Raw genomic sequence first — 14,279 nt, forward strand, 5'->3', positions numbered from 1 at the left:
TGAGTTCACTAACATCCAACGCTTCTAGAGAACAGACTTGTTTGAAATTATTTGAAAAAAAAAATTTAATGCTTAGAAAACTATTAGTCTGGTTGCTTTTTAGTGACCAGCTTAGTGCCAACTGTCTTGTAACTCTGTGCGGTATAGTGATCTAAGAAGTATGCAAGAGCTGCCTGAGCTCTGGCAAAGCTGTCTTTGATCTTGTATCATGTAGCTCAGTCTTTTGTTTGTGTGTGTGTGTGTGTGTGTTTTTTAATTGAGGTGTAATTGACATATACTAGCTCAGTCTTGTGAATGAATGCTTTTCATGTCCTTGATAAGCACAGCCATAACGTGTTGAAATTGATTTTTAATAAGCATTCTAGAATTTATGACTTGAAATAGGTAGTGTTTCTTTCAGAGCATGTCACACAGTATCCCATTCATCCTCAAAGTCATTGCTCAAAGTCGGTGGGGCTGTTTTTAGAATCTGTGAATCTTCTTTGGAAGTTGATAAATTGTCTCTTCAGTTAAATGTCTCTAATCTAAGACCTGACCAAGTACCCAGGTCTCAACTAACTTGGTTCAACAAAAACAGTCTGATATTTTGTTGTCGAGAAGAATGGGTAAAATGAATTGGAATCCCCAGAGTTGATCAACAGCTGGAGGTGATCCAAAGTAAATTCTCAATTTCGAAGTCACAGATTGCTGGAAATTCCACTTTGCAGTCTCTTGATTTCATAGACTGGGAAGCCTTTTCTGTTGTTTATGATCATTTGGAAAGGGGTCCGAGGTATGCCAGGCCACTGAAGGCGGAAAACAGCTCCAAATTCCCTCTTTGATTCAGGACTGAGTTTCTTTTCAAAATTCTGTTTTCCGTATGTTGTCTGAGGACACCTGTGTGCCCGTAGCACCTGTTCCTGGTGATGTCCCAATAAACGAGTTTCCACTGTTGTGACAGCATGGCTGTGGTTATCAACCCTCGTGAGGGTGGCCCTATCCCTGCTCTTACGTGGACTATTGTTATCAAGGACACATTTGAGTGAGGTTTCAAGCTACCTTCGTAGCTGAAAGATTCATAGCTGTGACTCTTTTCTCAATTATTCAGCATTCCTAAGAGCCAAGTGGGAGTGGTGGTCACAAAGTCTACTCAGGGCAGAAAGAGGACAGGCAAGGTGACTGGGAACAGAGACATGTTCTATCCTGTGGGCTACTGAATTGTCAGATCACAAAGACTTGTAGGAGCGGGAGTAAACCAACGCTTACCAGAGTGTAGTGAGTGTTCATTCTTACTGTTTACAAATGACTATTTTAAACACATGTAAATATGCACTAGGTGGCATCTAATACTGTTTTGGTTAATATAGTTTGCTCCAGATGTATGTTCTACATCATTTCTTTCAAGGATAAGAAATAATCATTGTTATCCTCATGTACAGAGGAAGAAAAGGAGGCTTAGAGAGATTGAAGTAATATGCTCCTCTTTACACAGCTTGTCCAAGCAAAGCTGGGATCTAATCCTGGATTCGTGTGACCTGAAGTTTGAACTTGCACCAGGAAAGGAAGGAATAATCATTTTTTCTTTCCTATATCTAAAGCAAATTCCCGGGGCGCCTGGGTGGCTCAGTCGGTTAAGCGTCCTACTCTCGATTTCAGCTCAGGTCATGATCTCAGGATCCTAAGATCAAGCCCTGCATTGGGCTCCAAGCTCAGTGTGGAGTCTGCTTGTCCCTCTCCGTTCCCCCTGCTTGTTCTCACGCACTCACACGCACTCTCTCTCTCTTTCTCAAATAATCAATAAAATCTTTAAAAAAAAAAAAAAGTAAAGCAAATCGCCTGCAGAATTCCCGAAAGGGGATAGGGTAAGGATGGGGGAGGGGGGGAAGAACAGTGGAAGTAAGCTCCACCTGACCACTTTAAGCTGGAAATAAGGTTAGCAGGAATATGGAGTGCTAGTGTGTGTGTGTGTGTGTGTGTGTGTGTGTGTGTGTGTGTGTGTTGGAACACAGTGAACATGCTGAGGCTTAGCAGGGCCACTGTGCTAGCTGGAGTCATGGGAAGGTGTCCTTGCCAGAACTGATTGCCAGCCCCACACAGGCTTCTGTGCCAGTTTCCTCGGTCCCCATCTGCAACAGGCTTTGGTCTGGCCCTTCCTTCTGTGAGCCAGTGGGAATGGGAGGTGTTCTTCAGTTAATGTTCTTACAAAAGGCTGGTGAGGGGAGAAGCAACCAGGCTGAGACTCTGAACCTAATCACTGTGAAGTATCTTGAGGACTTTGTCTTTACAATGAGTAGAAGTCTTTCTTTTTCTTTTCTTTTAAAGATTTTTTTTTTTTTTCTTAAGTAATCTCTACACCCAACCTGGAGCTCGAACTTTACAACCCCCGAGATCAAGAGTCACATGTTCTACCGACAGAGCCAGCCGGGCGCCTCTTGTTCATTTTACATACACTGTTTTTAAGTTTACCACAAAAATACAGAGAAAAAGAAAAATGATCTTTATTTTAGGCACCCTATTGTTCGTGAGAAACAAAGGACTACTGGATATGTTATTTATTTACATAGATCATATGCAGATATTTAGGAAGCTAATTTTAATTTAAATGCTTAAGTTTTTCTTATTTGGAAGCATTTTATAATCTGGACCCAAACCGTTTGGTGGAACTAAGTCTCCAGGGATCTTTGCTTCCCAGAACCCAACAATGGCAAGTGCACGCAACTCTCAGATAGGTTAGTACAATGCTTGTTTCCTTGCGTCAAGCTTTGCAGTGGCTTTTCATTATCTTGAGGATCAGGTTGAAGTTCTTATTGTGACATGACCTCCATGACCTGACTTCTCCTCCCCCTTACCCTTCCCTGACCCATCTCTCTTTCTTTTTACTTGATGCTTCAGACTTCATGTTCCAGCAACTCCTTAGCCCTACACACTTTCCCAATTTTCACTTAATTTGGGGGCGGCGGTCTTTGGGATATCCCTCCTACCATCTCTGTCTAACTCCGATTCATCCTTTATAATCCACCTTGGATGGCACCTCTGGAAGCCATCTCCAATCACCCACCTCCCAGATAATTGGTACTCCAACTCTGGGTTCTCCTCTACTCCGTGCACTGCTCCCAGCATTGGATTATAATTTCCTGCTAAGTGCGTATCTCCTCTGCCCTACCCCCTCAGTGTTTGGGTTCCTTAAGGGTAAGAAATAGGACGACCATCTTTGTCTTCCCCATCACTACCCCACACTACCACCTACCACCGTGCCTGACTTGAGGATTTGTAGCTTGCTGGATGGCTGTGGGGAAGGTGTGGGGAGGGGCTAGATAGTTATGAGAAGCTTGGAAGGATGTATAAAAGTGTCCTGTCTCTGGGTGGGGTGGGGCAAATTTTTGAGTAAGGATTGGAGAAAGAGGAGGTAAGATACTGCTTGGAGGTGTCATTCCACAATAACGAAGTCCCACAAATGGTATCAGTAAAGAGAAAGAGAAAGATACCAGAAAGACGTTGTAGAATTGGCAAGCCCCAGAGTTCCAGCTGAAATGTTAATAGGGCAAAGTTCCTCCTTAAAAAAATCTGGTTTCCAGGTAGCCACTCTGGGCCCATCATGCATTCGCATCTGATTCCAGGAGAAAGCACTGGTACCCCATGTGGGTGCCTCCAGTTAGTTCCCACCTTACTTGCACCTGGTTTGAATTTCTCCCGCAACCTGGCACCCACCCAACCCTGCCGGTGGTACTTCTTCCTGACCTACTCAACGTTCCTGCAGTGGGCTTCTACTGCCGTAATTTGATCTAGGCTGCTTCTTAGCTAATGGATTAGGAAAAACAAAACAAAACAAAACAAAAACCCTGAGTGTAAGGAAATGAAAGGCTAGGAAAAGACAATAATAGAAAGAAAACTTGAAACATTTCTCCAGGTGTAGCTCCCAGCAAATGTAAACAGTGAGCTGTTGAGAAGCTATGTGTTCTCCACGGAAAGGTTACCAGGCCCTTAAATCTGGGCAGGGCTGGCTCAGTCCCAGTTCTTTTCAAAGTATGTATTGTATGCTCTGTACATCAGCCTAAATTTAGAAGTCAGTTTGGAGAACCACAAAGGATGCATTCAATCATGCCGACTGTACCAATGACCGAGAATTAGAAACATTGATGGCCTGGTGGAGTCCTGTCCTCATGAATGTCATTAGAACAGTCAGGTCTACCAGAAAGCTGAGTTTGTGTGTGTGTCCAGATGATAATCCACACTGGATGTGGAGATAAATTCTGGTTGAAGGAGAAATTATATAAAACAGAAACTTCCATGGGTCCTTATCCATTTAACAGTTTTAAAATGATACCACTTTAGGGGCACCTGGGTGGCTCAGTTGGTTGAACATCCGAGTCTTGATTTCAACTCAGGTCATGATTTCGGCGTCATGAGATTGAGCCCCTCATCAGGCTGGGCGTGGAGCATGCTTAAGATTCTCTCTCTGTCTCTCTCCCTCTGCACCCCCCACCATGCATGTTCTTTCTCTCTCTCTCTCAAAAAAATAAATAAAATGATGCCACTTTTGTATAGCCAGATAATACCAAATACACATAATAAATTTGGACATGATTTTTAAAATATTATGTCAGTGATTTGGGCCTTTTGCCCTGTTTTTCCTCCATTAGAAAAGGGCTCAAGGCTCTTCTCGGGCCAGTAATTTGGGGAAGATTTATGATTTACAATTTATCCTGGCTCTTGAGTACCTAGACTGATAAGTTTATATCATAAAATGGTGAGCTCTGGTAGAGAAACCTTAGGCAGGTTGCCTACTATTTAGATAATTAAGTTCTGCTGAAGCCGTAGGCAGTTGAAGGATCATTTATGATGTCTCCAGGCATTGGCTGTGCTGTAATATTTGGATCATCTTTCCTGGAGAATCTATGCCCAAACATTCTTTGCTCCCCACCCCTGTGAAGGAAAAAGTCCGGAAACACTGCTCTTAATTAGCTTTTAATTCCTAATCTCTAGAACAACATTATGCAAGACAAAAAATTGGATTAAAGTATATATGAAGATTTAATTAAATATAAATACCATTATGATTGGTAAATATTCACTGAGCTTACCATGACTTGAATTCTGGCGGAAAGGATTAATGTAGCTACCATTTCAGAACTGGCAAGACCATTTGTCCAACATTCTTTCAACCTGCCATCACTGTCTACAAATTGTATAAGACAAATATTTTCTAGAAGCCTTAGTTGCCTTTTTTTTAAACAAAAGCATAATATTGCATTTCAGTGACTCTTTAAGCAACAACATAAAATATTTTGTATATCAAAGCCCTAATAAATGTATAATCAATGTCAGAATGATCTCTTTAACATAAATATCTCTACTCTGTTTCTCTGAACCATTACAACAGCATCTCCTTCCATCTGCCTTTGAGTCCACACAATACTATGAAAAGGACTTGGGAGCCAGACAAAGTTGAAGTCCCGGATCCTATTATTTGCGAACTATGTGGTATTGGCCTTAGTGTATGCTGACCCTCAGTTTACCCATCTATGATGATGGGAATAATAAATAGCACTTAGTTCCCAGAGAAGTTATAAGTATTAAGTAAGATAATGCATATAGTGCAGTGGTTCTCAGACAGAGCCCCAGAACCAACAGGGCCTGTTGACACAGATTGCTGGGCCGTCCCCTCAGAGTTTCTGATTCAGCAGGTCTGGAGCAAGCCCCAACATCTGTATTTCTAACAAGCTCCCAGGGGATCCTGATGCTCCTTGTCTAGGAGAACCGCTGATCTAGACCCTCTCTTATGGAGACTGGCCCATGTATAGATTTGCAGCAAATGTTGGTTCTGTTGATTTCCATCAGAGACTCTCCTTGACTGAGAAAAAAAGGCAGCCACCAGGACAAAGGAAACTGAGGGTGTATAAATAGGAAAAGCTGGACCGGTGGTGGTTGCATATAGAAGGTGTTGTAAAGGTGGTGTGCAAAGGGCTGGTGGGAAAGTATTCCTATTGAGCAAATATCCCCTGGGCTCAGGAATGAGGCAAACCCGCTGATGAGTTTTAGCTTGGTCCTTATTAGCTTGGTGACCGTGGGTAGCTCTGACCTCAGACACCTCATCTATACGGTCCTGATAACAACAGCTACTTAATAAGTTGTTCTGAGAGGGGCACCTGGCTGACCCAGTTGGTCAAGTACAGGACTCTTGATCTCGGGGTTGTGAGTTTGAGCCCTATGTTGGGTGTAGAGATGACTTAAATAAATAAAGCTTACCCAAGAATTAAAAAAAAAAATAAGTTCTGAGAATTAAATGAAAAAGTTGAGTGTCATGAGTGACAGGATAAGTCTTTATCCACTTAGTAATATGAATATGTATAAAGAAAACCTTAATGTGGTCTAGAGTTCCTAAACTAACTAGATCCTCAAGGTGTTAAATACAATTAATTTAAATATCTTTTTACTATAAAAGTATGTCTACACTATGGCTCCACCACCAAGTACAACTGGATGTAGATATACCCAGAGAAAACCAGGAGGAAGTATAGGAAAATGTAAGCAAGTTTCACATGTTGGGATGGGCACTTATTCTTTGTAATTTTGATTTCCCTTAGTGTAATCGGTGTAATTTTTGAAACTACTAAAACAGCTCACTTGGTCCTCACACGAATATTGCTGGGTGTGTATTATCCATAAGAAGTGTTTCCTTAAAAATCCAAAGGATGTCAGTATTGTCTTCAGGACTTTATTTTTGTGAACACATCAGGTGAAAGGAACAGGAATTGGGATTCATAGGTTGCTTTGTTTGCTGAAAGCATATCGTGCCCCAGAAGGGACTTACGTGGTATTTGTTTAGAATATAATATAATTTCTCAGAAAAGGAAATCAGCACAGCCAGGACCTGAAAGAAACGAGAGCTTTTTCACAATCATTCTATACAGGTTTTTGCTGGCGCAGCCACATCCTTCCCATTTTGGGTGTTCAACTTCCTCAAAGTTAAAACAAACGTTACCCCTCCTAGCTACTCACACAGGGATAATTTATAAACCCTAATACGAAATTCACCAACACGCAGCTCCATAACCCTCTTGTGCCCATCAACCAGTTTCTCCAACTGCCAACATACTACACAAACCCAAAGCCAGAAAACAAAATTTATGAAAAATCTTTGAATTGACTCTATAATTTTCAGACATGAGTAGCTTCCTCTTTTCAAAGGAAATACAAAATTCCAGTAGTCCAGGCTGAGGCTTTCTGCGTATCCCACGATAGTGTTTTGCTGAAAAGTGCAAATCTTTTTATCCAACCTAAACTTTTAGGATCTATTACATCAACCAGATTGTGTTTTCTTCTCCCCCCCCCCTTTTTTAATGGACAAAGCTGAATCTACAAACTCTTTAAGCCTTAGAAAGCAAGAGTCAGAATGATGCTTGTTATGTCATTAGGATAGTAAAACTCATTTAGTGGGATAGACCCTTCCACCTGCAGTGTTTAGAGATACTTTTGTTCATCTCTTGTTGCTACTGAATATCCACTTCCTCTATTTAAGAAAAACACAACAAAACAAAAAAAGGACAAATACACGGTCTTCTGATTTTAAGAGTCCTTGTATGTTGACTTGGAAATGACACAAGGATATTTCACTTTCAGCTATATATTAATGTATTTAACATGACCACTGGTTCTCGCAGAGCCTTCTCTTTTTTTCTTTTTAAAGATTTTATTTATTTATTTGAGAGAGAGAGAGTGAGCGAGAGAGAGAGCATAAGCAGGGGGCACAGGCAGAGGGAGAGGGAGGAGCAGGGTCTCCGCTGAGCAGGGAGTCCGATGCGGCGCTCGATCCCGGGACCCTGGGATCATGACTTGAGCCGAAGGCAGATGCTTAACCGACTGAGCCACCCAGGCGCCCCAAGCCTTCTCTGCTGGGTTCAGTCATCTTGTTAATTTTTCACATGTGTGATTTCATCTGAGATTCCCCAGGTTTCAAGCTTCCGAGCTTTGCACGAGGCTCCTCTCATCTTGCAGGACTGTGTGGAGGGACAAATTTCAACGTTGGCATCCCAGCCTCATCACTTAACAGCTGGTCTGACACTGGGCAAGTTTACTTTACCAACCTGAGCCCCAGTTAATTTTTGGTTTTAGGAATTTAGAGAAAGTTTGGAAGGTATTTGGGAATTTATTAAAAAGTAAGATGGTGTATTGGGCAGTTCTGATTCAATTTCACTCCCCAATATATAAATATGTAGAATAATGCATTTCACAGCAGTGGCTCTGACTTGCTAGTATTTCTTTTCAAAGATGCTTGTAAAAGAGCCAGAAGAATCTTGAGGTGGCTCTAAGGAGGAGAGTTTTGGATGACCCCAAAGGACACTCAAGAATTAGAACAGCAGGGGCATGTGGGTGGCTCAGTTGGTTGAGCTTCTAACTCTTGATTTTGGCTCAGGTCATGATCTTGGGGTCATGGGATCGAGCCCCATGTCAGGCTCCGAGCTTGGCGGGGAGTCTGCTTGAGATTCTCTCTCTCCTCTGCCCCTCACTCTCTCTCACCCTCTCTCTCTCTTTCGCTAAAATAAATAAGTAAATCTTAAAAAAAAAAAAAAAGAATTAGAACAGCAGTTTGTGGACCTTGAGTTTTTTAAACACTTCACACTGCACATCTAAAAACAGTAGAATACTAAACAAATGGACCGTAAGTGTTACGAGCCTGGTGTGAATGTTTTATTTTCCTTTTTATAAGTTCTTCACACTCCAACCACTGCAGTGACCACATAAGAAGGGCCAATGACCTAGATATGCACACTGCAAAATTATCTTCTAGCCTCTGTTCTAGCCTCTGTCCTTGTATGACCCTAGGTAAGTCACCTAACTTCTCTGGGCCTCAGGTTCCTCCTCAGTAAAATGAAAAAAAAGGTGGGCTGGGTGATCTCAAAAAAATTCTCCTGCATTAATTTGCTTTAACTCTGGAGCATGCAGTGGAAGGAGCAAAAATTTTACACATTCATTTACCTGCTGGCTGATCTTGAGCAGTTAACCTATCCTATGTGGGCCACAGTTGACTCATCTATAAAATGGAGACAATACTAGCAATTTATAAGATGATGGAGAAGGTAGTTCCCAGTTCAGCCTTTGTTGATTGTATGACCATTTCCATCCTGCCTTTTTTCCAGTATAGGATTACTGGAACAATAGGCCTACTGGAACAATGAATTTCTCTCCTTGTCACAGTCACTATGTCTGTGTTTAGATGCCAACCGCCACTCCTGCCAGGACTTAATAAAACTCAGGCCAATCATCATAGGCAGTGGGTGTGGGTGATTTTTGTGCTGTAAAATTCTAACCAAATGAGGATGTTAGTTACTGAGTACTAACACAATAACCCCATTTGCCTGGCTGTCTTAATATAGCACATTTCTCCTTGTTTCTGGAGAGTATTTTCTGGGCACGCCCATAAATACTGAGCTAGATGAAGGCTAGTGTAATATATAACTGTGGGGGAGGGGAGGAGGCCCTCTGGAGCCAGACGACTTGGCTTCAAATGCAGTTTTGCAGATTTCTAGTGTATACAATTTGAGGCAAACGATGTAATCACTCTGAATCTCAGTTTCTGTATTTGTAAAATGGGGACAATAATAGTACCTACTATTGTAAGTGAATTATGTGTAGTAATACATATCAAATGCCAAAAATCGTGCATAGTGCCTGGTAAGTATTAATAACTGCTAGGTTTTTGTTTTTGTTTTTATTCCACCCAATTGTCCTCATTAAGAGACAACAGGAACTGGGAAAACACAATTTTTCCATGATGCAAAGGCTTCTGAGATTACTACAAAGGATCTGGAAGATTTCTGGATCTCAGACAAAATCAGCTTGAATTTCCCTCTCCCCGCCAGCTTCCAATACTACTCTCCTTGTGGGGAAATGAGAGGAAAAGAGTAACTGTAGTATGACACTGGTTAGTGAGAGTATTTGTCTCACGTGCATCATTTTTTGGTGGGCAAGTTCATGCTTAGATACGAAGAAACACAGGTGTTCAACAACAATCCTGTGTCAATGTTGGCATCTTGACTCTTGAGGATACCTACAATTTCCAGATAACCTGAATCTCCTCTCTGCGCCAATTGAAAAAAAAATGCAGTATTGTTTCCACCAGAATGAGGGGGCACCTGAACCAGGTTGAAACGGTATCTCAGGAAGCATCTGGTCCATCTCCCTGTCCGCTTCCATCCATTGTGTCCCAAGAAGGACACGTGGAGTGAGGAGTGTGCCAGATGAAAGACATGGCCTCATTTACCTTCAGAGCCCTCCAGTGGCCCACATGGAATTGAGAACCGTGGTAGAATGAGGAATGTGGGCCCCCTTCCCTCAAAGGGGAGGGGGTTCAAACCATGGCTTCTTCTAGCTCGTGATTTGGGCAGATCCCTTCAATTCTTCAAACTCCATTTCCTCAGCCTAGGAATGATACTGCTAATCTCATGGTGGTGATGGGAAAGGAAGCACGTGTTGTTAAGATGAATCAAGTGGTAACTCTTAACTGTACCGTGACTCTATAATTAGTAACTTATAACTCCAGCCAGGACTCTAAGGCCCATAATGCCACTCCTGACTCACAGAAGGTGCTCACTGAATGTGGTTTTGGGGATAGGTTTTGTTTTTGTTTTTGTTTTAAGTGGACCATGTAAGAAAGAGTAAAAACTTGGAATGGCTACTTCAAGAAGAACAAAATGACTTTGTGAAGTGAAATGGGTAATTTCGTTTTGGAGTTGGAAGGGATATTCGCATCATTTAGGTTTAGAGAAACCAAGCCCAGGAAGGTGAAGTGATTTGTTTGGGTCACCTGATTTAGCAGCTGAATTGGGTCACGATGATGGGACTTCTAAGTCATAATACAATAGTCGGTCTATTTAGTGCTTCTCACAATTTATTTCTGAAATACTCTAGATTTTGGAGGAAAAGGGCAGTAACATTTTGGTATGTATGTTATCCAATACTGAAAGATAAGTTTTAATGATGAGATTCTATAAATGTGTTCCAAATTCATCAAAAAAGGTAGTGAATATTCATATTCCTCAAATGAAAATTTTTTATTGGTATACTACAAAATGGAATTTTTCAATATATCCATTTACCATGAAGGAGACCTATTCTGTTATACAATATTGTTGAATTTGGAGAAGCTTCCTTTTTTATTTTTAAATTCATATGCACTTTTCACAGAGTCCCATGTGCTCTGACCATTGCATAGTGTCATACATCCACTACCACGTTGGCAAATCCTGACCTGTTCTCTCTCCTATGGTTTTGCCTTTTCCAGAATGTCATAAAAATGGAATCTTAGAATATGTAGCCTTTGGGGTCTGGAAAAGCAGCTTCTTATTCAGCCTCCTTAAAAATCTTAATGAATATGGAGTGCCTGGGTGGCTCAGTCAGTTAAGTGTGTGCCTTCGGCTCAGGTCATGATCCCAGGGTCCTGGGATCGAGTTCTGCATTGGGCTCCCTGCTCTTCAGGGAGCCTGCTTCTCCCTCTGCCTGGAATAAATGTTGTGAGTTCCAAGGTGAATATGATAGTTTCTTATAGACCCTCTGGCGTCTTAATAGCTGTTGATAATTGGTTCCGTTTAGCAGACTTTCCCCATATTATTTATGTATTATTTTCCATAAATAATAGAATCAGTTGGAGCTTTTATTATTAAAAAAAAAAAGCATGGTCATTTTTAGTAATATTATTCACTGGGGTAATAAACTAAAAGTAAATACAGTATGTAGTTATATCATTACTAAGCTTCAATTTGGTAAGCTTTTGTTAGCTTTGATTTGATGGTAACTGTGATTCCGAATACAGACAGTCCCCGACTTAGGATGGGTCTGGTTCTACTCCCTATTTTTCAATTTTTAGATGGTGTGAATGTAATTTGCATTGGGTGGAGACTGTACTTTGAATTTTGAATTTTGACCTTTTCCTGGGCTAGTGATATGCTGCCCCCTCTCGTGGGACTTAGCAGCCAGCTGCAGATCCCAGTGAGCCCTGCCATCACAAGCCCATCACCCTGAGGCGCTGATAAATTCTGTACGCAGACAGCCATTCTGTTTTTCGCTTTCAATGCAGTGTTCAGTTAAATTACATGAGGTAGTCAATACCGTATTATCAAATAGGCTTTGTGTTAGATGATATTGCCCAACCAAAGGCAATATGGGTATTCTGAACATATTTGAGGTAGGCTAGACTAAGTGTTGATGTTTGGTAGGTTAGGTGTGTTAAATGTATTTTCAACTAACAGTGGGTTTATTGGGACTTAACCCCAGTGGAAGTCAAGGAAGATCTGTAAACAGTAGGAACATCACAAGCTTAATTTCACTTTTATTCCAGAAACACATGTGACAGATTCACAAAACTTCCATCGTGAGTCCTTTCACTCAGTCATACGAGAGCATCATAATGAGCACATCCCAACATCCCAATATGACCTCTTATTAGAACTCATTTGGGGGGCGCCAGCTGGTTCAGTCGGTAGAGGATGCGACTCTTAACCTCAGGGTTGTGCGTTCAAGCCCCACATTGGGTGTGGAGCCTACTTAAAAAACAAAAGACTCATACAGAAGAAGAGTTGTCTAGGTTTGTAGGTGGCTTAAGAGTTTATCTTTTACTATAAATTAAATGTATTAGTCATTGGTCTTGATCTAAAAATGTCCATAATTCAGAGTTTCTAAAATATTGAAATAACTATCATACAAATGAGAACACCAATATCAAGTAATTCAGAATCAGGGCCCGGAAACCTGAAAGCTGGAGACCCAAAACCAGCACCGTGATCCCAAGGATGACCCTAGGCAGAAGAAAAGGGGCGGGGGCAAGGAACTGAAGGGGCCAACGTTTCTTTGAAGTCTCATGTTTTATTTTACAAATTTATAAAAATACACATTCCTGGGCGCCTGGGTGGCTCAGTTGGTTAAGCGACTGCCTTCGGCTCAGGTCATGATCCTGGAGTCCCTGGATCGAGTCCCGCATCAGGCTCCCTGCTCAGCAGGGAGTCTGCTTCTCCTTCTGACCCTCCCCTGTCTCATGTGCTCTCTCTCTCAAATAAATAAATAAAATCTTTAAAAAAACATACATCTATAACTTAAACTTCTATTGAAATACTACATAAGGGCGCCTGGGTGGCTCAGATGGTTAAGTGTCTGCCTTCGGCTCAGGTCATGATCCCAGGGTCCTGGGATCGAGTCCCACATTGGGCTCCCTGCTCCTTGGGAGCCTGCTTCTCCCTCTGCCTCTCTGTCTCTGTCTCTGTCTCTCATGAATAAATAAAATAAAATCTTTAAAAAAAAAAAAAAAAAGAAATACTACATAAACATAAAACTGCACTTATTGGAATTGAGCACTGAATTTTGCACTGATTCTGACCTGAGTAACCTGCACAAGAAAATATGTTACTGCTAATACACAGGAAACCCCTCCAGTCACTTCCAAGAGTGACGATCATCCCCACCCGAAAATTACTTTTGCCTGTCTTTGTGTTGTTATTGTGACTCCTAACTGTAGCCCTGTGCTTTTTATCCAAATGTTCAGATTCAGGAGATGTTTCCAGAAGAAATGCTAGGCCTACCCTGTGACTTTCTGTATTTCTAAAAACTGCTGCAAACTCCATGGCGTTGGGGGTGGGGGATACCCATATACCAGGGGCACATCCCAAGACTCTTTCTCCTGTGTTTCTTCTCTTTTGAAAGTTTATTTAGATGTTTCTCATATTTTGCAGAAGAAGAGTGTAAACAGAAGAACTACTTCTCCAGTTTTGTATAAAAGATTGCTTGCTATAGATAGGCACTTAGTTCCCAGAATTAGCAACCTTTATATATACCCCAGTACATGCAGCAACAAATGGAACTTACCACTGACCTTTAACTCTTTTGGACCTGTCTTGGGTTGAAAATAGGGATTAAAATTAGACAAGAGTCCTAAGCAAGTATGGTTTTTATTTGGCTGCTTCTATGTGGAATTGGAGGGAATGTTTTACAACTTGCGAATGAATTCTTGATTTACGTCCAACTGGCTGTAGCCTGGTGCCTTGTTTTGAAGGTGAAGAAGGCACTGTGTACTGGGCAAGATAAAAATTTGTCTAATGGATTTGTTAAGAACCTTTTTCCAGACAACCAACAAAGTAGTACAGGGCATGCAATGTTCTCTTACCTCCAATAGGGAATGATCCTGACATGAAATCCCTTATCTTGTAATGGAGTGAGAAGGGGAGTCAATCTGGTAAATGCTTTTATTTGAAACAGTCACGTAAAATCTAGGAAATGCCACTTGAAGTGCATATACTTAATTGAAGCTGTAAACA

At 41.4% G+C, this 14,279-nt stretch overlaps 1 protein-coding gene across 2 annotated transcripts in view; it reads left to right on the forward strand.

Annotated features, from left to right (window-relative positions):
• The window catches only part of GCNT2 (glucosaminyl (N-acetyl) transferase 2 (I blood group)), a 57,570-nt gene that overhangs the window by 25,060 nt on the left and 18,231 nt on the right, over window positions 1-14,279 (forward strand). The window lies entirely within an intron of this gene.

The sequence above is a fragment of the Phoca vitulina genome, unplaced genomic scaffold, assembly GCF_004348235.1.
Source record: "Phoca vitulina isolate PV1807 unplaced genomic scaffold, GSC_HSeal_1.0 scaffold31, whole genome shotgun sequence".
Lineage (NCBI taxonomy): Eukaryota > Metazoa > Chordata > Mammalia > Carnivora > Phocidae > Phoca > Phoca vitulina.